Genomic DNA, 24542 nt, shown 5'->3' on the forward strand with positions numbered 1-24542 from the left:
GGCAGAAGAGCTTGCAAAAGTTGCTCAGGCTGCTGTGGAATCCCCTTGCACCTCCATGGGACCCACAGGGAATTTAAAACTGGCTGCAAAACATCCCACATCTGTCTGCAGCACTACTCCCTACCCCACCTCCTGCTGGGTGCCATTCCCACAAACGACTTGTTTTCACACCTCCTTCTGCAGAAAACATTTTTATCGCCACCTTCCTCATGAAACTAGGGCTCTTTTCCCCTCTCTTGCAAGGGCATTTCAGTGGCTATGCCACGTATGTTGCCCAACCCAAAGAATTATTTTCAGAATATATGCTCAAATACAAAGGCCTAAATGCAGTTCAGTTTATCCCATCCAGTGGATGGGATCCTGCACGGATTATGTCAGAATTTGGCTTAATCACCTTGATGAAAAATATTTTTACTGAAGTAATATTATTTTTGTAGAACAGACATGTTTGCATCGATGTAGCAAATTAATTCACAGAACAAATTCTGAAAAAGTATACTCTGCGAAAGTGTAAATGCACTTAATCATTGTTCAGCTTTCTTTTGGATCATGTTTAGCTCATTCACCCTTCCACATCATCTTGAATTTCCTTCTTTTCTCCCTGTACAACTATTCCCTGCATTAGGAGACTTTCTAAATTCTTCTCACAGACCTTTAAGGTCAGTCTGAGAGAAATTAACACCATTTCTTTTCATTTAACCTTCAAGCCATATATTCATTCTTATCTCTTAAAAAGAGTACTTTAGTACACGTATTTCCAGCAGGAACATATACCTAATGCTGGCCAAGTCCAGAAATTATGCCTCCTGTTTGGTATCTTGATTTCTACTGACTATAAAGACTTAGATCTCTTTAGGACATGATTTCTGTGACATTGTTGATTTGAGACATTCAGTTACCAAATATCAGCCAACATAAAAGCTACTGAGCCTTTGTATATTGTGCCATTTTGGACATGAAGAAGCGTAGCCATTTCTTCCATATGCATTATACATGTATCCTTACTGTAGATTAAATTGCGTTCAAACAGACTGATATCTTTGTAGGTGGATGTGTGTTAAATCCTGAACAGATCTAATTTTAGCATTCAGAAACACAAACTGAGTACTATTATTATGCTTCTGCAATATAGCTTTTTGTATTTGTTTAATAAAAGCAAACCTCTTAAGTATAAAACACTGAGACACAAGCCATGAGGAACAGTGGAGGCAATGTTTAAAATAATGTTTCCATTTTAAAAATCTTGTATTTTCATGAAAAATGATCAAAACCACATCTGAATTTTATCAAATAGTTCCCTCATTAAAACAGAAAATCATAAACGCCGATTTGTTTGGTTTTGACAGTTCTAAGACATCGCTGGTCCTCTGAATGAAAACAGAGAGATATGCTGGAGGGCTGTTGAAGTGACATCCAGTAATTTAGGAGTGAAACATTTGAATTGTAGAGTACATGATGGGTTGGTAAGTGTGAGAGACAGAAGTGCATATGTGTGCTTTTGTGTCTATGAATACCCATACATACAACAGAGAGAGGGAAAGAGGAGTCCTTTCTATTCTCACATAATACAAGATCCAAATGCTTTAGTGAGAGATTACTTGGAACACACTGTTTATCCTGAAACAAAGATGGTGGTGTTTGTCCGCTGGAGTCTGTACATCCCCATCACCCAGAAGAGTGCAGCTGGGATTGCTCATCACCGTGCCATGGAAAAAACAGCAAAGGACTCTTCTGTTGGAGCATGGAAATGGGTGCTTTGTGAGAATGCTGAAAGTTTGACTAATTTCTGCTGATAATCTCTGCCCTGACATCATACACTGTTGTTCCACCCCACACCCATCTGCAATGAAATAAGCTTATAGAAAAAGAACCAGAAAAGACATGTGAGCACCAAGGCCTGAAACTGTTGCCTAGTTATGGAAGATTTTGCTATGCTTATTAATCTTTAAACCCTTAAGAAACCTTTTTGTTTTTCCCCTTTAAATACTCTGAAGTCAGTCAAGCTGCACAGCAGCAAGGTTGTCTGCTGGCAGAAAATATACATCTAAAATTATTTTCTAATCCAAACACAAACATGGACACACTGCAGCACACTGCATTTTTGTGTGTTGTTTTTTTTTTTTTCTAGCTGAAACTTTCAAATACCATAGATGATGTGCATGGATTAGAAAAAATACTGCAGCATCTCAGCTTCTCTATGCAGGGAAAGGAGCATCTTTTTGCCACTCCTGTAAGAGTGACATGATAGCTTGCTTATGTTTCCTACCTTAGTGGTCCAGCTGTGAGATCCATAAAGCAACCATTGAATCTCTTGCTTCTTTCTCTTTAGAAGCGTCACATCGTGCAGCTTCCTTTGTGTTGCCCATATGCCAGCAATCTTTTTAAAAGCCACTCTTACTCTGCTGCTGATCATCTTTGCAACAGACAGTAAGTTGATTTAATGAGAACTGCTCTGATTTCCACTGCTTTCAGTGAGAGCAGAAGTAGGTTCTTTCTCTCCCATGTAAAAAGTACTTGGCAGAAGCAACAGACAAGTTTTTAAACTCCTATCAACAGTTCCTGGAACTAATACTAGTGCTGATCAAATTCTCCCAATTAAAAACTGACAGTGTGAAACAGTCTAACATTTTGCTGCAAAGTGATTTGGTAAAAAAAGGATAGAAGATGAGGAAATGTTAAACAGCGAGCGCAATATCATCTCCAGCAAGTCTATGAAAATTGTGTCATTTGCTTCAGCTGCTGCAGGACTTCCTTTGCCCTGTGTCCAGCATTGTGCACAATACAGAACATGTGTGCCTCAGATCCTTATTTTCTTCCCACAACCACTATTCAGAGTGGGAGTTGCACGTATGTCCTTGACAAGACTTGAAATTTAGAAGGATTTCATTTGTTGCCAATAGTTTCTCAAGTTATTTCAGGGACTCTAATTCAAATTCCAGCTACCTAAGTAATCCTGGTCCATCCCATTGCAAGCAAGTTTGTCTCCAAAATAACCAGATGAGCAGAATATCCTTTTTCATCCTGTTGAGCATCATCATGAAGTACCATGGAATACTGTTGTCAGGATGAAATGTTCTGAAGTGTTCCTCTATCCCTGTCCCTCTCTCAGTCATCGTGTACAGAAGAACCAAAATCCTTCTCTGGTGGTTAAGTTCTGTTGTGCCCGAAGAGGGAAGGACTAGAATTTCAGGATACATTAACACTCCCACAAGAAAATGGGTTACATACTTGGACTCATTCCATCAACCTCAGTCCAAAGGCGAAACGCTTAACGAGCAGTAGTTAGTGGAGCTACATAGGCGAACAAAGTAATAGGGACTGAGACTGCTATACTTGAGTCAGATGGATCTTTTCACATCCAGGTGCCTCTATTTGAAAATTCACTCCAGACAAAGGCTAGGTATTCATATCTGAAAGGCCTTTTCGACGGCAATAACGCATAGCTGGCAGGAAGCACTGTAGACCAAAGAAATAAATGCCAGGAGAAAGAAGAAAAGCTCTGTCATGAATATCCCGGATATTCATAGGTCAGTATGATTTTCCAGGGCTGGACAGCAAGTGAGAGGGAAAGCTGTGACCACCCTGTGTGACAAGGGCATTTGTGAGAAGGAGCAGGGTGGAGAGCGCTGGTGCCTCGCTAGCTTTTTGCGCCATTGCAGGGGAGGTAGGTGGGAAGGGGAAGCCCAGCGCCAGAAGGACAAGTACCATCCTCTCTCCTGTAACTAGACCAGATAACAGTTCAGAAGCCAAAGCTCTTCTTGGGGGTGCATGAAGCTATAGCCCAGCTCAAAGTGAACGCATTGCAGAAGTGAGTTTTGGGGCAGGGCCAGAGAGAATTAATAATAAATAAAGTACACCTCAGAGGAAAAACTTTGAGTTTCTTCTCTGAGTTACATGCAGCTATTTGAAGTCAGTAGGAGTAGCCTGTTTATAGCTGCGAGCAGAAAGCAGCCCTGCGCACCCAGGCATTATCAGTCCTTTATCCAAGAAAAAAAATATCTGCTTGATAATGTATATACTGTTTTGTCATTAGTTGTCAGTGCACCTCCCAAAACAAGTTGTCCCTCTGTGGTTTCATAATCATGGGAATATTCTCAGCAGTCCTATCAGACAGGTTTTATTCTGGCTCCAGACGTCTCTGGAAAATAGCCTATTGAATCACATCGGAAACTAGGGCAGAGTTGACTTCCTGGTGGACTCCAAACAATCTAAAGGCTCTCCTTGGAAAACACAGCCTGTGCTGTGTTATTTGTGCAATGCCACACTGCCCTGCAGCCGGGATAATCAGCTCCATCTCAGTGACTCCACCCCCACCAAAACGGGTAAGGAAATAGCAATCTATTGTTCCAGGAGTTTATGCAAAAGCTATTTTTTTTTTTTTAAATTAGCCACTACTTTTAAGGGATAGCTGTAACCTGTTTGCTGAAATGCCTCCTTATTTCCCTACATACCTCCTATCAGCTAGAACACCAAATCACTGCTGTGTTTACCTGGCAAGCAAAAGTGGAAAAAATGTCTGTATGGGACAGTTTCTTGCTACTGTGAGATGTCTCCTTGATGTTAAATACAAAACAAAAACTGAAAACGCAAAGCAAAAACTGAGACCCCCCACAAAACCTCCCCTTTTCCTGTTATCACATGAAAAAAAATAATTCCAACTCTGAGGCAGTGCCAAAGATTTCAGAGACTTTGAGACACTGACAGACTGCAACTCCTGCTGTTTACCAGAGGGATTTAAGAGGTTCTCTCTCTTAAAATAGCTGTATTTTTGTCTTCCTGAGGGTCAAAACTCGCCACTTTCACACTGCTTCCAGTAGACATTTTAACTGTGCCATACTCAGCCATGTCAAGGGACCCTGAAGTGGCTTTTGAGAGTCTTCTGTCTGAGGCTAAATGGGAAGGATTGGTTGCACTCCTGCAAATGTTCCCACCAGAAACACTAAAATGCAGGGGGGAAAAAACCACTTCACATGGAGTATTTCACTGCACAGAAAACCCTTCAGCATATTCTAATGGCAATGCATCAAACTGGATTACATGAGTCATATTTACCTTATGTGATGTGACATTATGACACATGACAGAGTACCTAAAAAATCATTATGTCTCAAGAGCTTACAACCCGAATGGAATTTAAAGGCATATTAGTCAGCCATGTCCACCCCCACTCCACTATTATCCACAACAGCAGGGGACTCACTGTGATGAGTCAGAGCTTAGCTATTCTTTCCATGTGCACAGGAAACACCAACTAATTTGAACAGTGCCAAAAAAATGTCTCTTTACCTGGTAAACAGAATTCAGCAGTGGGATTTTACTTAATGAATAGTATACAGTTAAGTACTTCGATCTGTGGAGGTGAGAGGTGTAGAAAGCTGCCTAGGTAGCTCATATCCTATTGCTTTTTCATCTCCTGGAAGCTTGATATTTTTAGCAGTCTCCTCACACAGTAGTCACCACAACTGCCAAATTTTGTGTCATGCAGTAATGCAGAGAGCGACTTTCCCAACTTAAGAGAGGAGCAAGATAGGGATAGAAATCCTCGCTCCATCTGGTTTCTCCATAAATATTCAATTTCCTGACGCTGGACACCTGCCATCTCCCAGTCCCTCAGCAGTTCCCTCTGTCCCACCCCAGCAAGCGCCTCTCTCAGCCCCTCTCCCCACATTAGGAGATCCTCCTGGGTCTAGCACGTCTGGCAGTAAATCAGCAAAGGCCCTGACTACTGTTGCATTAAGCATGCTCTGGGTCTTAGTACACAGTGCACTCTGGGGCATAGTTCCACTACAAAGCATACTGGATTTAAATTGTTTATCTATCTAAGCCTTAATTTATGATCTCTACAAATTCCTCTAAAATGAAAGAGCCTTTTATTTGTACCATCTTTGTTTAAAATATAGGGAAAGATTGTCAAGGGCATAAAATGCTTCTGGCACCTACCATTCCTGCTGAAAACCAATGGGACTTGGACATATAAGTCTTGTTTATGCCTTTGAAAAATCTCTTCCATAATCTCATCAGGACTAAAAGACTACAGAACAAACTCTGAATTCAAATACTATCACCCATGAAAAAAAAAGGGTTTATAGGATACGTGGTGGCAGAAGGCTAGATTTGACTGCAGGAGCAGCCAGCAGCCCCAGCAGATATTGACTGGCCTGTTTGACCTTGTAATGATGTTTAAAGCTTAAAAAAAAGATAAAAATATCTAACTATAGGCTTGCAAAAGAGAAAAGGGGATAAAAGACACCTGAGGGAGGAGGGTTACCTCAGAGGACACTGGTGAGATTCAGAGAGAAAGAAATCTATCATTAGGATTTACTCTGTGCTTTAAGGAAACAAGGCCACTTCATGTTGTCCCAGGTGGTGATGCAGGAAGGTACGGGAGTCTGAGGCAGACCGTTGCCTGAGGGTAGGAAAACAAGCAAGAAACTTCTTGGCAAGTTCCCTCTAACCTTTAAGGGTTAAGGAAATATCAAAATACAGAACTTATTCAGGAAAACATTCAAGGGCAGCTGAGGAGAGTGACACAAAACATATGATTGTTTATAGGGAAGGGGCAGTGGTCATTTACTAAATAAAGCTAGGGCAGTTTCCTTGGAGTTTCATTCAAATTAAAGAAAAATAATATTTTTATTGAGTAGTTGATGGAATCACATTTAAAAAAAAAAAAACAACAAAAAATACCCAGATCCCCCCCAAAAAACCCAAAATCAAACACAATCTCATCCTTGTTTCTCAGAATTTAAATTTTCATTCTTTCTACAAGAGAACAGTATGTGCGGGTGACTAATAACAATCCAGCCATCTGGACTTCTCTCAGACAAACTCATGTTAATTCAAACTACACATAGAGGAAAAAAAGAAAATATGTGGCCTGCCTCAGAGCATTTGTGAAAGTGTTACTGTCTGCAGAACTGTCATGCACTGTCAGCAAACAGCGTATTTTAGATCACCTTTAATGTTACACCACAGTGCTATTGTAGTTGACAATTAAAATAGTTAATGTGCAAGCTGGCCTTTAAGTGTTACGCTAATCAAAATAATTAATTGCTTTTGCACGATGACCCAACAGCTGCATCTTAGTGCTCACCGGACAAAGAGATATTTTTTTGAATAGTGCCTGGTTGTGGCACTTTTAATCGTATATTTCTATCGTGGTAATGAGGAGGGACGTGACTTACTACCCAGCTTACTGAGGACCTGAGAGTATTGGTGTTCTATGCAGATATTATCCGAGTATGTGTGGCTCCCACAGTATTATATTCAATCTCATGGTCTTCCAAACCCGGAGGCAGCATGAGGGATTCAGTCCTTTAGCATTTCTTCATTGCTCCCATAGGCACATGTGTTTTCAAGCCCTCTTGCTATTAATATTTCTCAGCTATTTAGAGAAGAAGCCCTCCCCTGTGCCTACCTTTGTGTGGATTTATGGGGCATAATGAATCGTAGGGCTGACCTGCTTGGCCAATTGTTCATGGGCAAGTGGGAATTTGTATTTCCCACCCCCAGCTTAGCTGTGCTCTCTGTTATGTGTTCAGCAGCACAAACAAACTCAGTGTATTCAGCTTGCCAAGAAAGATTAGTACCTATGAGTTGAAATCAGGGCAGATTGTATTTCAAGCTATTTTCCCCTTCCCCCATTCTCTCTCTGCATCCAGCTTTTTTTTTTTTAAATTATTCAGGTTAGACATGAAATGCAGTGGTTATATTATGCTAATATCAAACTCATTAACATTAGGCTGAAAAAATATGGGAGGCAGCCTTTGCTTTTGCATTCATCCAGTAAAGTTCATTGAAATGGGAATTCATCCCTTTACTCTGGATTAGAATTAAAATATGCCAGGAGTTTAAGAGCTGTATAAGGGATACTGGCTCAGAAGATGCTCCTAGAAAAGTACTATTCAATATTACTGCCTTTATTACTGTTTTAATTCTGTGACGTTATGCAGAAAATGCCTCATTCAAACTCGGAGAAGACATAACCAGGAGCTTTGTCACCTAAGTGTCCAGGTAGGTGTTCTCCAGTTGACACCGTCTAGTACTATAGACCTTAACACTGTTAAGAAATGTTATTACCATTAACTACAACTACACTAGAAGTACACAGATTTGTTCCTTGTTTCTAATTCCCTTTCCATTACATGGTTGCCCTTGTCTGCATGCAGAGTTTTGTTTGAAAATAAGGCTCATCCCATTCTAAATCAGAGCAAAGGAGCCTTTTTCTTTAGGCAGAAAACACAACAACCTTCTAAAGGTACTTTTAAATGCAATTTTCTTTTTCTAGAGTTTAGGACTAATTTTTGCAGACTAAAACAACTAAGCGGGAAGTGGCTCCCAGTTCCAGTATTTAATTATAGGGATAAACACTTCCATAAATTATTAATCCTTTTCTGGGAACAATTTTTGACCCCATGGACAACAATACCATCATTCCGGTTATTTCATTATATCAGTCTATATTATTGCCACATATTATTTCCCTTCCACAATGTTTATATAAAATTTATAATGTGATGAAAAGATCTTCCTCCTAATTTTTGTGGGCAAATGTAAAATCTTGCCCATTTCATCACAGTATTTGTTCTATTTAATTGCATTTTAAATGAACATAAAGTAACTACCCCAAAGACATTAGCATGCTTCTGCAAGAGCTCTGCAGATTCTGATGGCATGTGTTGAGAAGTTGCTGTGTCTCAGATATAATCTGATCTTCACAGATAGCCTGTCCTGAAGGTGGAGGCAGAGCAGTCCTAGAGAAGGGCTTTGGAGGGTTTCCCTCCTCTTTTCTGATCTGTTTCCAGTATTAGACAATTTAAAGCCCAGCAATGGCTTGGAGAAAAAGAGGCTTTTTCTGCTACCACTTGTTCCTCCTTCAGCCAAAACAACTTCAAAACATACAGAAGACAGAGTTAGACAGGGCTGGTTGGCTAAAGTGGCTGTAGGCTCCAAGAGACCATAATAAAGAGAACACTGGCACCATTCAGCTGAAATAAATCTCAGAAAGAAACAGAATAGAAGAGAATACAAGTCCAAATTGATTTTCAGAGGTGGTGTGTCTGCAGCAGTGCTACGGACCCTCATCTCTCAGAAACCACCTGTATTTATCCCCCCATTATTTGGCCAGGCTGTCCTGGGGTGAGCAGTGAGCATCGGCTGTTCCGGAAGTCTGGTTACAACAAGGGCAGTGTGTCTCACAGCCTCTTCTCTTTAATGATCGTTCTGAAAATCTCTACTTTTACCATTTGCAAAAGCTTTACAGTGTGACATAACTGCAGGAAAAAGGTCAATAATGCTCGTTGTTGAGATCTTTACAGAATCTTGAATAAATTCCTAGTTTATACACAAATACGTAAGGATTATAGGCCTCAGAGGAGGAGAGTTAAAAAAAAATGAAAACCAAACACAAACCAACAAAAAAAAAAAAAGCTTGCCCTGGGAAGACAGGTCTTTTGAGGTTGAAGGTGAATTGCTTGGCTGTATAACCCCTCCTGAATCTGTCAAAAACCTAAGTTGTCTGTAATTTTGTAGAAGACTAAACACCTGGAGGGCTCTAATAATTGATGGTAAGAAGAAAGTTCCATACTTTTGAAGTTAGTTTTCTATTTGAAATGTATCTAGTGCTATTCAAATAAAAGATATGTCTCCTTTAGTGAAAGAGAAGAACAAGAAAGGTATTGAGGAGAATTAGAAAAGTATCAAGGATATTTTCCAGTGGCTTTTTATCCTGAACGGGTCATTTCTAATTCTACTCAAGAAATTAATTTGATCTATAGAGCCTTTAAAACTAATTTTAATTCTTCAGAACTTGCAATATATTCAGTTATTTAAAATATTAATAAGTGCTCACTTCTAACAACACTTGAGATGACTATCAACTCCTCTGCTTCAAACTTCCTGGCTTTTTTTGAGTAGTAAAAAGGGTTTCAGGCTGGATGCAGGGGTGAAGTTAGAGGTAGAGGGATAAGAAGGGTATTCTATAATACACGCTTTATAGGGTACAGAGTCTCAGTGGCCTAAAGAAAAGGCATAACACAAACTTATCTCCTCCAGAGTAATCTCTCTCTAAAGTTAGATCCAGCCATTCACAGTTAAAAGGGGTAGAAATGTCAAGTATCATAATTTATGCTAAAATACCTACCTGTGGCCCCCTCCACCTTCCAACGCACAACACTGAGCAAAAACAAACCAACCAAAATTCCCAAATCACTTAACACTTGCACTATGCAAAAGCAATGCCAATATTTATCCACTGTATTATCTGGCAAGAAGTGGATCTTGACTCACGCTGCTCAAAGACAAATAATAATAAAAATCTGAATTTCTGCCTCATGGGAAGTTTCTGACTTTTCTCCCTGAATCAGGATGAAAAGTTGCTTTCTTTCTTAAAGCATATTTCTGTTTAGAGTAGAAGACAAAAAAAGAATTAATGTTTTTGGCTTTTTTTTTATTTTAAAACCAAAATGTGATATTCTAGCATTGAAATGTTATGATTCAATTAAACTAAGCAAAATGGAGTTGTTCCACTGCAAATCTGTGTCACTGAAGTGCTATGCACATCATTAGTAAACTACTGCTTTATGATTCTATTTCCTTTCTTAGGACGATGTACCAAAAAACAATATACAAAAATGGTAACATTAAACTGTTGCATTTTAACTTACACAAGACGTTGTGGTGACTCAAACTGACAGCTATCTGTATCAAACAAATGAAAACCAAAGCTGGGGTTTTTTTCTCCTGATTTTTGACAAATTGGAATTACTAGTTTGAAGCAATGAGTTTCTCTGAGAAAATTGGGATTCTGCTGAAGTCTTGATTTACCATTAGAAAAATTTGATACAATTTCCCTAAAGTAAAGGAAACAAATTAAAAAACCCTGACCACTTCTTAGTATTCATTGCACTTCAGTTCTAACCCTCCTCTTTACTTTTAGTTGTATTTGCCATGGCACGCTAGCACAAAAAATTGGGTCTTTCTGTACCTGTTTCTGTGTGATACAGAGGCAAAACTGTTAAAAGTAAAACCAGTGCAGGTGCCATTTTACGTACTGGCAATACTCTAAATGTTTCTTCTCCTGGGATCACTCCTATACTACTTTAAACATTTAATGACATTTTTGCACCTCTTTCCTAGGGAAGGTTTTTCAGTCTCGCACCATACAGAGACTTGGCCGCCTCTTACAGCTGTGCCCAAGCCCCAGAGACTAAGCCCTGGCGTGTGACACACTGACTGCTTAGAATATACTCACTTTGATAGCAGATTAGTTTTCAAGAGGGATTTGAGCCGGGCAGCATCATCAGAGGAGGTTTAGGTGATCGTGTGATAAATCAAGGCAAGTGTATCTATTTCAACAACCAAATCCATCACGTCGCTCTGATGATGTTTTTTTTCTTATTGTGTTATTACAGACACAGATATCACACCCTCAACAGAGCTCTGTTAACATGCAAAGGGAGGCATCAGATTGCTCATGTCAGATGGAGACAGTCTCATCAGTCTGCTTTCATAACGAAAGGCCCTCTCCTCTGCCCAGAGGCTAATTTTAAATACCTACCTACAAAAGAGAGTGGTAAAGTCAGAAGTGGAATGAATGTTATCTGCCTCTTTGCTGTAAAAACATCCTCTGAATCGGAGCTCCCCAAAACTTGTGCCCTAAACGTCAGCTGATGTGTTATTGAAGTGCCTGATACTGTTTCCAGAGCTGATGGCATAGTTTCTGCTTGCTCAAGAGAGAAGCAAACACAAGGCAGCCAGACAAAATATTTGCTGAATGAAGGACAGAAGTGCTAAGAAACGAAATGCATTTTCTAGCTTAGGACAAGCTTTGTAAATGCAAGAGAAAAAAAAACTAAATTAGCTCTGTCCTTCTGTTTGCTGTCATGACTGGGTCCCTCTTTTCTCTTTCAGGTCCCTACTTTCTATATTTGTGGACATCTTATTTGCTGGCTTCCAGGCTGATGCTTTTTGGCTCCAGAGCTGCCAAGTCGCTGTCTATTAGCAAATATTTCACTCTTAACTTTCCTCTAGACCATTGTATTTCACACACACAATCTTTTTTTCCCTTCTTGCTGACAGTTATAAAACCTGAATATGTCTAAAAGCAAAAAAGTTTGAAAAAGAAGTGGCTAGAAGAGAAACCACAGCAGATAAACCGGATGAGGTAGGTCTGACTTTTCTGCAGGGACTGATTTTACTGCAGGCTTTGCCCAGAGGATCTGAAATAACGTTTATAAACAACTTTAAAACCTGCAAATAAGAGAGTGTTCTTCCCTAATAGCTATAAATTAGTAAAATTGCTAGATGGTGTTTCCCTATGAAGCATGACCACCTATGAACTATTTACCTACAGTCCATTACAGTTAAAAGACAGAAAGAAGCAGTTCAACAACTGTCCTAAGTTTATGACCTAACATGCCAAAAGAAGCTAATTTTTATCTTTAAGTGGAGTCTGGTTAGCTAACTCAGAGATATCAACATTTCAGAACTGAAAATTAGGCAAGGCGATCTCTTCTGGAGAGGACTGCTCAGGCTGCAGATGCAGCAAAAAGCTCCTAATTCGACAAGGTGTTTTGAAAAGGGGAGGAGGAGGGACAGCTAGGAGCATCTAGAGAGCACTGAAAATATATGCAATGCAATATACCCAGGAGAGAGGGATCCAGTGAGAGTCAAAAGGTAAAGCTGTTGGAATGGTGGATTCATACTGACTTCTGCTTAATATTTTATTAAGTATATGGTTCTGGCCATCTGTTTTTAAAATAGGATTTGGCTTCTTCTGTCCCCAGGCCAGCACCTGTGGAGCAATAACACACTGTAAGCAGGCTGGAGGTGAGGATTAATGGCCTTAGGGTGGTGTGGAAATGAAGAAATCAGAAACGATTTCTCTCTTCTCATGTGTTCATTTCACTAGATGTATGAGGTAAGCTGACAAAAATATTTGCCCCACAGATCATTCGGATAATCTAGCAAGGCACACAATCTCCAAGACAGGAGATACAACAGGAGCTTTCCTGGGGCTTCAAACACAAGGCACAGACTTTTGTTACAAGGCGTTATTGAATGAATGCATCCAAAAGAAACTAAACTAAAACCTACAGGATAACTTACCTTAAACAATTGGAAATATTAATAACTTCCTAGCTGCATATAACACATATGCTGGCTATTAATATCAATATGATGCTAATATCATAGTGGTTTCTCTAATAAAGAAAGATTTAGTTATCTCAGATTATTATTATACCTATTGTCAGAAGAACACTTTAAAAGAAATTCCATTGATTTTATCTTTTCTACAGGGCAAGGACCATCTCTTCTTATGCACCTATAAACTATATGGCAAATGGGACAGCCTCCCTGGTGTGGAGGGGTAAGTAGCACAGCTAACTGTGGCATTTAATTGCCCAGTATATCCACTCATGTCCTTACTTCAGAAGACAAAAGTTTTGGTTTTCCCCTGCTCCTTTCTTGTCATAAGCCCTACAGCTGAGCTGAGCAGCACAGTGAACCTGCGCAATCAACTCTGGCAGCTTGTTGAGGTTAAACATGATAATTCAGAACCAATTAGGTGGTATCTGTGAAGGCTACAGGGATGTGATGTGAATAAGTGGAATCATCTATGATGGCCAAGTGTCCTTTAGTTCATTTTACAATTTGTCTTGCACAACTGTCAATGAAACTGTAGTGCCTGCTTTGCAGTTCATCTCACTGAAGCACAAGCCAGGTCTGTATTTATGGAGGCAGCAGTGCATGTGCGTACAGTTGCCATGAATCCAAGCACAAGTAGTAGATTTTTGTTATAATCATATTCCACTGAAAAGATAAGCTTAGTACACTTGAACTGAAAAATGTAGTGAATAATGCAATATGTAGTAGCTTATATGCTCCTTATACTTTTATGATGGTTAGCAGTACATCAAGACCAGTATAAAAGTGTTCAGTGTGAATATTATCAGACCAAATAGCAAATCATAAGATGTTCTCGTAGCAAGTGCTTTATTCACCTGGGAGTCAGGGAAGGAAATGTATACGCTTCTGTGAAGACTGAAAACAACATTTTAACTTTCTCCTGCTTATTCAAACTTTTTCTTGCTTTCTGAGCAGATGACTAGGAGCTCACACAGCTTTGCAAAGGCAATTGTTACTCTTCAGTTTAGTCAAATTATTAACCCAGGGTGAATAATTCATTTGAGAAAATGTAGTTGTCTTCAACCACATCCAGGCTCCTTATCCGTGTGGACACCAGACAATCCTCATATACAATACATGGCCTCCAAAGGTATTTCCCTGCAATTGCTGGCATTTGCAAGACATTGCTCTGGTGCTTGGTGTGGGACTGGTAGGCATCCGTCTGGTTGACTGCTCTGTGCCTGGAACTGTTTACAGTGACAGCCTTGAGGTTCTTGGTTGATGTCTCACTGCTGGTGCTGTATATCTTTACCGGACTTGATATCCTGAACACATCATCCCCTGGAATTTCCCCAGAATCCCAGAGCACCTGCCATCTTTCCTCTTGATAAAGAGCATTATTACAAAGAAAATGGTTACAACAGCCTAGTGATATACACCAAGTAGCTAAAGCTCCCTCCATCCTACAGCACAGACAGAAGGAAGCCCTGGAGAAATCTGCCTTGTCTCTACTTCCTTGCCGTACACCCTATAGCCCAAGGCCAGACTGATCTCTTCTTCAGCAGGACTTTGTTTACTGGTAGGTATTTGATTTTTATCTCTTCAGCCTGCTCAGAGGCTGATGAGACTTGATCTTATATGACATGCTACCCACTTGGTCTCAGAGCTTTCCCGTTGCTCCCACGTTTTTAAGACAATGAAACTGTGCCTTGGGTTGCTAGTCCCGTTTGGTCTGAATAAGTGTCCCTCAGCATCCTTGCTTTTCAGCTCAGCAAGTCTGCATTTGTGAGCCTGACATGTGACTTTTCCTGAAGCAGCTGGTCCTTCAAAGTGAGCAGGTTTCCCTTGCTTGGGGGAAACATCTGCTCTGTATGAGTATCTCCTGAATCTAAAGTCTCAAGCAAGGTCTTCCACATCACAGAAGAGCATCCAAGCCAGGCTGCAGAGCCAGTTTCTCCCATAATATCTTCCCCAACGGCCAGTTAATTTCAGTTTCTGTAGATAAAGCCCCTTTTCCAGAATTATGCACACCTAAGCCTAGAGCTTGTGACATTCACATGATACCCTGTTGGATTGTGTTTGTCTCTGCTAGTCTAAGAAAAGAGCTTCTGATATTTGAACTTTTCCAATTTCTGCCAGTTTTTTTTTCCAGAAGGCAAAAGCCATTTCTAAAATAGATTTTCATATTCAGTGGAATATTAACTTTTGTTGAAAATAAGTCAGATAAAGTGATAGATGATTAAGAGTATTGGAAAGAGGTAATTCAACAGAAATTCATCTGAATGGGAAGAATGTTTTTAAACAATGTATGAATTGAACAATTAATGAAAAAAATCATTAACTGCTTCTGTTTCATAGTAAAAGAGTCAAAGAATCATTTTCTTGAGAAAGATGGTGTGTGGGCACTTGGTAAACCGATATAGAATGTTCTACAAGTAACATTGTTATTAAACTACTAATTTCTATATAGGATTGACTCTAAAAAGTCTGAACATCATTAATAAACACTTCATGTTTATAAAAACTCCAGATGTTAGCCAGTAGTTCATAATGATATATATACCTGCCCAATTCAGTGGTGTTTTTTTTCCTACATTCTGAAATAGTCAGTTTCTCTTGATTTATTCAAGTTATTTTTCCCCTTTCTACAGTCTAATAGCAAAGCATTTCCTTGAAAATATGATAATGTATATTGACTCTCAACAGCATTGGTTAGCTGTGGCTGCTCAGCTGTGTCAGGGGAGTCAGTTCTGTTCGGTGAGGAAGGAAGTGAATCTATACTCTCCCTACAAGCACCTTCCCATGTCATTTATAAACTTCCTTTGCATGAACATTTGGCCTTAAATCTTACCTTCCCATAGGATAACACAAAGAAAGGCGTTAGCCCAAAGAGTCTTCATGCACAATTGAAACAGATACCAGTAGATTTCTCTTTTTGGAGTATTCTCTTGTGTTTGGAAAGAACAGTTCTTCTATTGACCAGAGACACTGCAAAAGTAGAAGAATAAACTGCAAAAACCATAGGAGGTGGAAGCTTTCATCAAAAGAATATAAAATGGCAGGAGAGACAGCTCTTGCTGAGCTATTGGACTGCATAATTGTCCAGGGATTTTTCTACTGAAGCTTGTAGAAATTTTTCCAGTGGAACAGGTTTTCCACTAGAAAATGATGATTTGATAAAATGGAAACTTTTCACAGCTGTACATTGATTTCTTCTAAATTTTTGATGGATCATTATTGAAACAACTTGTTGAGGTAGTATTTCAACTTGTTTTAATGTAACAAGAGTTGATATAAGGTGAAGTGTTTCAAATTTTGTTCTCTTTTTTTTAAAGTTTTGTAATGAACCCAAACATTAACATTTCAACATTCCATCTTTCTTAGTGTGAAGGGAAACTTTTTCTAGCATCAGCAGCTCCTGTGGACAGGACATTCTACTCCACCCTGAGGCCTCCTGATGCTCCTGTAACCCGTTGGAGGCCAACAGAGTTTCCTCAGCAGCTCTCACCCCTTCTCCCATATTAACATCCATTCACTCCATACCACATCAGGGGGCAGTGTGAGAGCATTTGTGCCTGTGTCCATCCTAAGAAACACACTGATGCTTGGCTATTATTTCATCCTGCCCAAGCTAGCAATGCATACTTGCACTTAACTAAACTGTTCCTCTAATATACCTCCGAGTTGTGAAAAATTCAAAACTTTAAGGCTTCAGAATGATACAAATAGGTATTTTCCTTTCAATTCCTCCTCATCTACTCCTCCACAGGCACTAGAAATGTACAGCTCCCATAGCCTCTTAAGATATAAAGTATTATTGACCTTTCTGTAATATCTAGATTCCTTCTTCCTCTCTCTTCTCTCACAGGTTTTCTGGCATTCAGACTTGGCAAGTAGCTTACCAAAACAAACACTGCATGAATGCTGAGAGGACAGCATCTGATTAAATGTTGGATGTTAATCGCAGCCATATTTTGTTTCTATTTTCAAACAGTAGAACAGAATAAGCTCCATTAAAAGTTTGACCTTTGAAAGCCACAATACTTGACTTATCTTGAGAACACTTCCTCCACAGCAAGGCCCATTTGCCCATGCATGATGCTGTCTGCTCTGAGCAACAAAATAGGTTTCTAAGCACTTTAAGTACAATTCAAAGAAAGAACATCTTAAACTCTACAATACTTAGTCATATTTTGAAGTAGCATTCTCAAATATTCTGAAGGACTTCAACTAGTCAACTTTCCAGGATAATTTATGTATTTGAAAGTCTTATATTGAGCTGTTAGATGCCAAGTACTCTATTAAAACACTTAGTAGGACAAACAAGATCTATACTTCTGATCATAAGGGAGCAACTTAGTTGTGCTCCAGATTAAAAGAAAAAAGTTTAAATCCAAGAGGAACAGTTTACATTAAGGTACACTAAGAACCACAGGTTAAATTACACAGGGTTTGCTAAACTTCATTGTTCTTTGGAAGAAAGCAGAGAATGTGAAGCCAAAACTGAAAGCTGAAATACTGAGGAACTCACTGCACGCAGAATACCTCCACAGATTGCCCTGAAAACTTACACAAACATCCTCTCATGAAATCTCAGGCTTTTAATCTTACTCCACACATTGTGAAGGTTTTGATATGGCCTACGTGGTCTATAACTAATTTATACTCATTATACTTCTACTGTCAGTTTACCTGAGCAGTGGTAAGGAAAATAACATGCTGTATCACTGCAGAGATCTTGTCAATTAAATGCAGAGAGCACTTCAGTATCCATATATACAACTGTACCATTGAACTGAAAGTACACAGAAACTGTTAGGAATACGCCATGCTGCCTATATGTACCATTGCTCGGTAAAATACTTCAATATTGCAATAATATCTGCCAACTGCAACTCACTGTGCTTCACATCAAATCAAATGGCATAAATGTGTGGAGCCAGGACCAGTGTCAGCTATTATGTGGCAGTTTTTCCTAAGGGGACATGCTGACAGACAATCAAAACTTTTCTTTAATATTTCTTATTGTGTTTCTGCTAGTGAGACTACCTGTCATGTAGCAATCATTCGTTGCTTGTGACAGAGAAATAAAACCAGAACACAAAAGAACTTGGATACCCATCTCAAATGTTTGGATTTGACGAAGTTTGTTCATGTTTGGGTTCGGCTTTGAGCAGCGGTATGCCATGGTGTGGTCGTGGGCTTAGGTTAGTCATTTTGGGGAATGTCAGATACCCTTAACTGAAAATCCAAGACTCCCTTGTGAAAACCTGGCTCTTCATATACACAGTAACCCCCTAACACATCACACTGACTATGGTGGAAGGATGTCACAGATGGAAATGTTCAGCCTGGATGGGCTGAGCATGCAAAACCTGGATTTTATTTGAACTACCATTGCAGGGCAGTGAAATGTGATAACAAATACTTGTCATACCACATTGGTCAAAGTCTCAGTTTCTCTGTTATAACAGCAAAAGAAGAAGCAAACAAGCAAATAGAACTCCCAAGCTGAAAGGAATCCTCCCCGAACAGTAAGTGTGGTTGTACCATGTTGTGGTCCAGAGGATGTAGCACTGCTATGTCAGCATTACAGAGTGACTGCCTTTGCCCTGAGCAATGGCTAAGGTAATCTTTATATCATTAAACTGATGAATTGTACTTTGTGTAGAGAATTGTGGTCACGGTGTAAATCAGGAATTTTGTAGTTTGAGAACCTCAGATCTAGTCTCTGTGCTCTAACAAAATATAATTCTCCCTGCAGATTCTGCTATGCAGGTTGCTGATTTTTAAAAGAACTGCTAACATTTATATTACTTGAAACCGAAGTATTTTCAAATCAAAACCACAAAGGTAACTGTCCAACATGGCCTACATGTTACACTGGATAATTAATCCCTTTCTAGTTCGTAGAGTAAAATCTCTTATTCTTGGCCAGTGTTTCACTGCCTGTGCCTCAAACATTTTTTTCTCCTCGTTCCCCTACACATCTCACTATACATCCTTTCTTTTCTGTCTCTACTCTGTCTCTACTCTGACTCTGTATTGCCTCTTTCGGTTTTCCAACACTATCCACTTTTTTGCTTCTCTCAGCCAATGTTTTCCACCTAAAAAGTGGGTCCTAGTGCTTGCTTCTTTCTATACACCATAATCTTGATCAGCTGTAGCACCTTCCTTTGCTCAGGAATTGCCAGGGAGACACCTGGGAAGACCACACCCTTTGAAACCACCATACAAAAGACCAAAGGAAAGAAAGAAAAACAGTACAGGTGAGAGCAGCAAATGGGGCTCACAGCCTGGTTTGGGAATACAAGAGGGCAGATAATGCTTGCTGTAAGAAGCTTGAAACAATGAAACTGATGGATGGGAGGATTAGGCTGGATGAGTAGAAAGGAAGGGCAAGGCCTCAGATTTGTGGATTGCACTGCACAGAAACAGACAGAAGAAAAAAATACATCAAAGGGTTCAAGTAAGCAGTAGGACATTTTATGATTAAGCTTTGCTGATCCAAACCTCTAAACCATTGGAGTTTCACCCATCACTAATCTTGTCCCCCTTCGTTTATGAGAAGACATGACCAAATATAATCAGTTACAGGATTCTGGGATACGGTTATACCAAATTATATCTCCTGTAACAAGATGCAGTGCAGTGGCATGGCCTGCATTTCAGCTGTAGTAGCAGTCAGCTTTTTCCCTTAGATGTCACATCTTACTATAATTTACTATCTGGAAGACTTGTAATTAAAACCATATGCTTCATTTTTGTGTGCACATAAGGGGTTCCACATTTCTATAAACTTTGCCAATTGTAAACTCATCTATCTCTCTCTCCACTAACCTGTGGCCCAACTGTGTGTAATAAGAGTAATTTGGAGAGTGATATTTGGTTACAGTCCATTGCTGTAAATTGCTGCTTTCCTCTAATGGCCTGAAAAGTATGGAGCTAAACCAGTTAATCTGAAATAAACTAAAACCAAAAGCTACATTTTAGGAACAGACGATTATATTAATTGATGCAACATCACTTTGCAGTAACTTATTTGCCTTTTCTAAAAGCAAGGGTACATTTTAAGACACTGGTCTCTTTGACAAAGCAGAGTGGATGTAAACCTGTCACACCTGAGAAACTTCAATACAGAGCAATCCCTAGTGGGAATAATGCTGACATATCTGGCTGCATGCCACCCTCCTGCCCACAGGATGTGCCTACATCACACGCAGAACTGCTACTGGAGTAGACCAAAGACGTATCTGAAATATTACTGCATTTTGACCTCTGTCAGCTGCCCTCATGAGTGCCCATACCCGTCCCAGTCCCGAGCAGCCTCAAGGACAGGCAGCGCAGAAGTGACAGGTACAGCCCCGCACTCCCAAGCACCGGGACCAGAACCAGCTCTTCATAGCGTTAATGTTAAAAAGGCGATTCATTGGTCTGCACCCATAATTTGGGCTTTTTTCCCCTATGTTAAGTGGCAGCCTGGATAGTTGAGTTGTTGGCTGGCTTCTGGTCACCTGCAGACCTGCTCGTGTTCTGGCATTGTGGCTTTGCATCCCATCTCTGTAACAGGAGCGGAGGGCTGCCAGACAGGGCAGCGCAGGGCAGATATTGCAGGAACGAAGGCTAGACACCACGACTCAACACATTCTGATTCATTGCTGTGGCTAACTCCATCTCTCATCTTCAGACAGCTTTCTCCCAGATCTCTCAATAAAGACAAGGCCACATAACACAGGTTTTTACCACACTGTCTGTCTCAATCTCTCTCATCGATACATGAGATGATAGCCCTACAAATAGCACAGCTAAACCTTCCAGTTAACGGCACAAGGGTCAATTGTTCAGTTAATGTAACCAAACTCCACTGACTTCAGTTGAAAAACACCCATATATCAGTGGAGTATCTTTTACCTTCTCCTGCCCCAAAAGCCCTAAAACCACACACAAACAGGACAATTTTTCAAGAGGATGCTGTTCACAAGTAGATGTACTGGAAAAATTCCTGTTTTGAAGATATTTTAAACATCAGCTTTACTGCTCATCTATTCATATCATTACTGTACTTTCATGCACAAATGCAAGATGCTTTAGAAGCAAGCATTGCTTCTACCTTACTTTTCCTTTTCTTTATTTCACCCACTCCTACTGCACTCTATTCCTTTTTTCTCCTCAATACCATGGGCATATTAATGTGGCTTTTATCACTCACTAGTGGGAAAACAACATCATGGGTTTTTCTGTCCTCAAGTCATATTCTGGAATTAATCGATATTTCTACTACAATGTTGCATCTATAGAAACCAATCAACTACATGCTTCTTATATGTCATCATAAGAAAATTCTCTACCTTGAAACCAAGGTTCACTCTACCTACAATTAATAGTTTTAACTTGGTTATTCATTTTGAGCAAGAAAAAACTATGAATTGGAAGGACAAAAACCAGTGTTTAAGTTCCATGAAGTGCTTTAACAAAAATAATTGTTGGAAGAATAATTGAGTGTCAAATCACTGCACTGTCAAATAATTTAGGATATACTGATTTTTCTCTTTCAATATGTAATTTTTATTGCTTAAAATAGGTTCCAGATTAAAACTTTAAATGTAAAATACAAGAGCATGTTACCAAATGCCCAACAGAAAACCCCAACATTCTTTTTGGGGGAAGGAAATATTTTTCTCTCTCTTACTCCTGTCCTACAACCCTTAAAAGAGAAAATTCAGTTTTGTTTTCACTAAAACATTCCCCTCTTCTCCCCACCTCCCTCTCCCCCCCTTATCTGTTATGGCTGTATTTACTCAGCACTACTTTTAAAATACATCCAAGAGTCATGGTTAACACTGACACGAGGCACACGCTAACCTGTGATGGCATTTGTATGACAGTAGAATTTGCATGAGTGATGAAAAAGGACAACTGGAAAAAATAAAATTAGCAGTACAGAGGAAAATCATATTATGACTGTTTAAACTTCAAAATGAAAAGATGTTTACAGCCACTTTTTGAGCAAGAAAAGAAATTAAGTAGAGAAAGTGTATTACAAGATTTTGTCTTTCAGGGTGAGATGTGTTTAATAGCACTATCCTTCATAATTCCAAACAAAACTGTTCCTGCCTGTCATTATTCATCCCACTTCATCTTCTGCCTGACTGGGAGGAGCTGACTGCTAAAGGGCAGTGACCAGTCAGCAGGGTTTTTCTCTAGACAACAGAAAACATATATATATATTGTTTATATATATGCTAAGACATGTATATACAAACAGAAAAGGTGCATTATCATGGCTAACTGTATCTGATCCACCTTTAGTAACTGTCTGCGCAGATCCCACTAATAGTAATCCACAGTTTATGATAAAAATTCAGGTACTGCTCTGAAGTTATAACCCACTGCAACCACATGTTTTGTCCTGAAGAGTATGAATTCTGACAAAAATTATTGTGAAATAGGGTGCTAATTTAGGGAATATTCCCTACAGAAAACTTTCAATATGGTGTGGGGTGACAGTTTATGCAGCGCATCACTGCTGAGGGACATTAACTCTCATCAGCCATGCCAGAACCTGGAAACCTGTTATCCTCCTTGCTTTACTGAAAAGATAGTGTACCTTGATGTGTTTCAGAGAGCTTTGCTGATGCAGTCTTCACTCCAATCTCACAAAAAATTATGTACTAACCTGTCTTGCACAACAGCAGATGACCTTTGCCAGGAGAATGTCACCCCTGAACTGCTTGTAAGTGTGATGACAGCTGTTTGCCATTTTTTAAGAGCACAGCATCTCGAGCCATGATGGTAAGAGCTGTCTGTGAGGTTAGACAATCTTTCTGGGTCCCGTCACGCCCCCCCCTTTTAAATGAATCTACATAAAGTGTGCCAAAATGAAGACATCACCCCAAAATGGGAAGGCTGAGCAGCAGACTAAGAAATAGGCTTCTGTAAGTCTCCAGACAAAAAGTTTATCCCCTCCTCTTTGCCTTTTTTAATACCTCTTGTACAGTAATGGTCATACCATATACTTGGCTGCATTTTTAAGTTATAACAAGAGAAGTCCAGGTTACAATTTCAGTGAACTAATCTGATGACAGTTAGGTTCCTCTTTTCCCCTGGATATTCATCTTACATTGGATTGCAGTTTCAGACCTGCATTCAGATGGGAACAGCAATATTATTTTAAAGTTATTGATTCAAAAGATGGCAAGGGAGAAATTCTGGGTTGTTATGCTGAAAGTACCTGAAATGAGAAACCTGTCACAAGGAAAAGGATTATCTCGTGCTTAAGAGGGATTGGAACCTGAGAGAGTCACGCACCAGATGTGCAAAAACTGTAGCCAGAGACATCGCTTACAACTATGCCATTAAAGGTGTCATTGCAGAATGAGAATCTGTCTTAATCCTGGAAGTTTTGGAGAAGTGAAAATACACAGACCCAGGTGTACAATCAAGAGCCTTTAAAGCAGCTGTTGACTAATTTGTGCAATTTAAGTTGTCTTACATGTCACAATATGTACCCAGCTTTTTACTTCTCAATGTGGCACTGAACATATCACGTGCTTGACGTTGCATAGTGGGTCTTAAAATCACTTGGATAATACAAAGTCAGAACAGTCATCTTGGTTAAGGAGCCTCAAGAAAGTAACCCTCAGAGGTACCGGGACTTAATTACATACTCTTAGAACATATCAGAGGTATATTGTACTCCTTCAGGGGAGAGCAGATGGTGGGTTCCTTTCTTTTTTTGGAGTGGACACCTGGGATTGCCATAACATGTGTGGCTGCCACCCACACCTTCCTCTGGGCAATCTTACCTCTGGACTTAGCAATTATATTGCATTTTACATCCCCCTGAGGACTGTGTTAGTATTTTTATTCTATTAGATGCTACTCATATATGTGGAGAAAGGACAAAGTCAATACAAGACCTAAGCCCCCATAAAGACGTATAGTCACAATACTGCACTGCCACATTTCAATGCACTAAGCTCTTAAAAAGGATGGCAAAGACCTCATTAAGGAGCAGGCCTCAGCTCTCTGCTTTGAAATACATCAAAAAGCTATATGTTTATTAGTTTGGAATAAAAGTTGCTTAAAGGTAGACAAACTATCAGCATCAGAAGATTTTGTACTCTATTTGAGGAGTAAATATTTCAAACAAAATAAACCTTGTAACAAATATTAATCAGTGGCTATGTGACAGGACTTGTCATTTTGCATCAAATGCTGTAAGTTTTCACTTGTTATCAATAACTAGAATTAGTTATGAAGCGGCATTATTTTACCATGCTTAAATTATTTTTATTAAAAATATTTAGAGGATGTATTTGTCATCTTTGTCACTTTATGACAAACTGACAGACTAGGAGTCATATTATATGAAAGACACTTGTGGTTGTGTTGAACACGGTAGAAAATATCTT

At 39.5% G+C, this 24542-nt stretch overlaps 1 long non-coding RNA gene across 1 annotated transcript; it reads left to right on the top strand.

The window, feature by feature from the left end:
* Positions 1-4229: 4229 nt before the first annotated feature.
* Positions 4230-21938, top strand: LOC142059295 (uncharacterized). Its single transcript, XR_012661275.1, has 6 exons — positions 4230-4322; positions 7953-8013; positions 12786-12919; positions 13299-13369; positions 14598-14707; positions 16997-21938. It is a non-coding gene; the product is annotated as an uncharacterized LOC142059295 (long non-coding RNA).
* The last annotated feature ends 2604 nt before the right edge of the window (positions 21939-24542 follow it).

The sequence above is a fragment of the Phalacrocorax aristotelis genome, chromosome 6 (genome assembly GCF_949628215.1).
Source record: "Phalacrocorax aristotelis chromosome 6, bGulAri2.1, whole genome shotgun sequence".
Classification (NCBI taxonomy): Eukaryota; Metazoa; Chordata; class Aves; order Suliformes; family Phalacrocoracidae; genus Phalacrocorax; species Phalacrocorax aristotelis.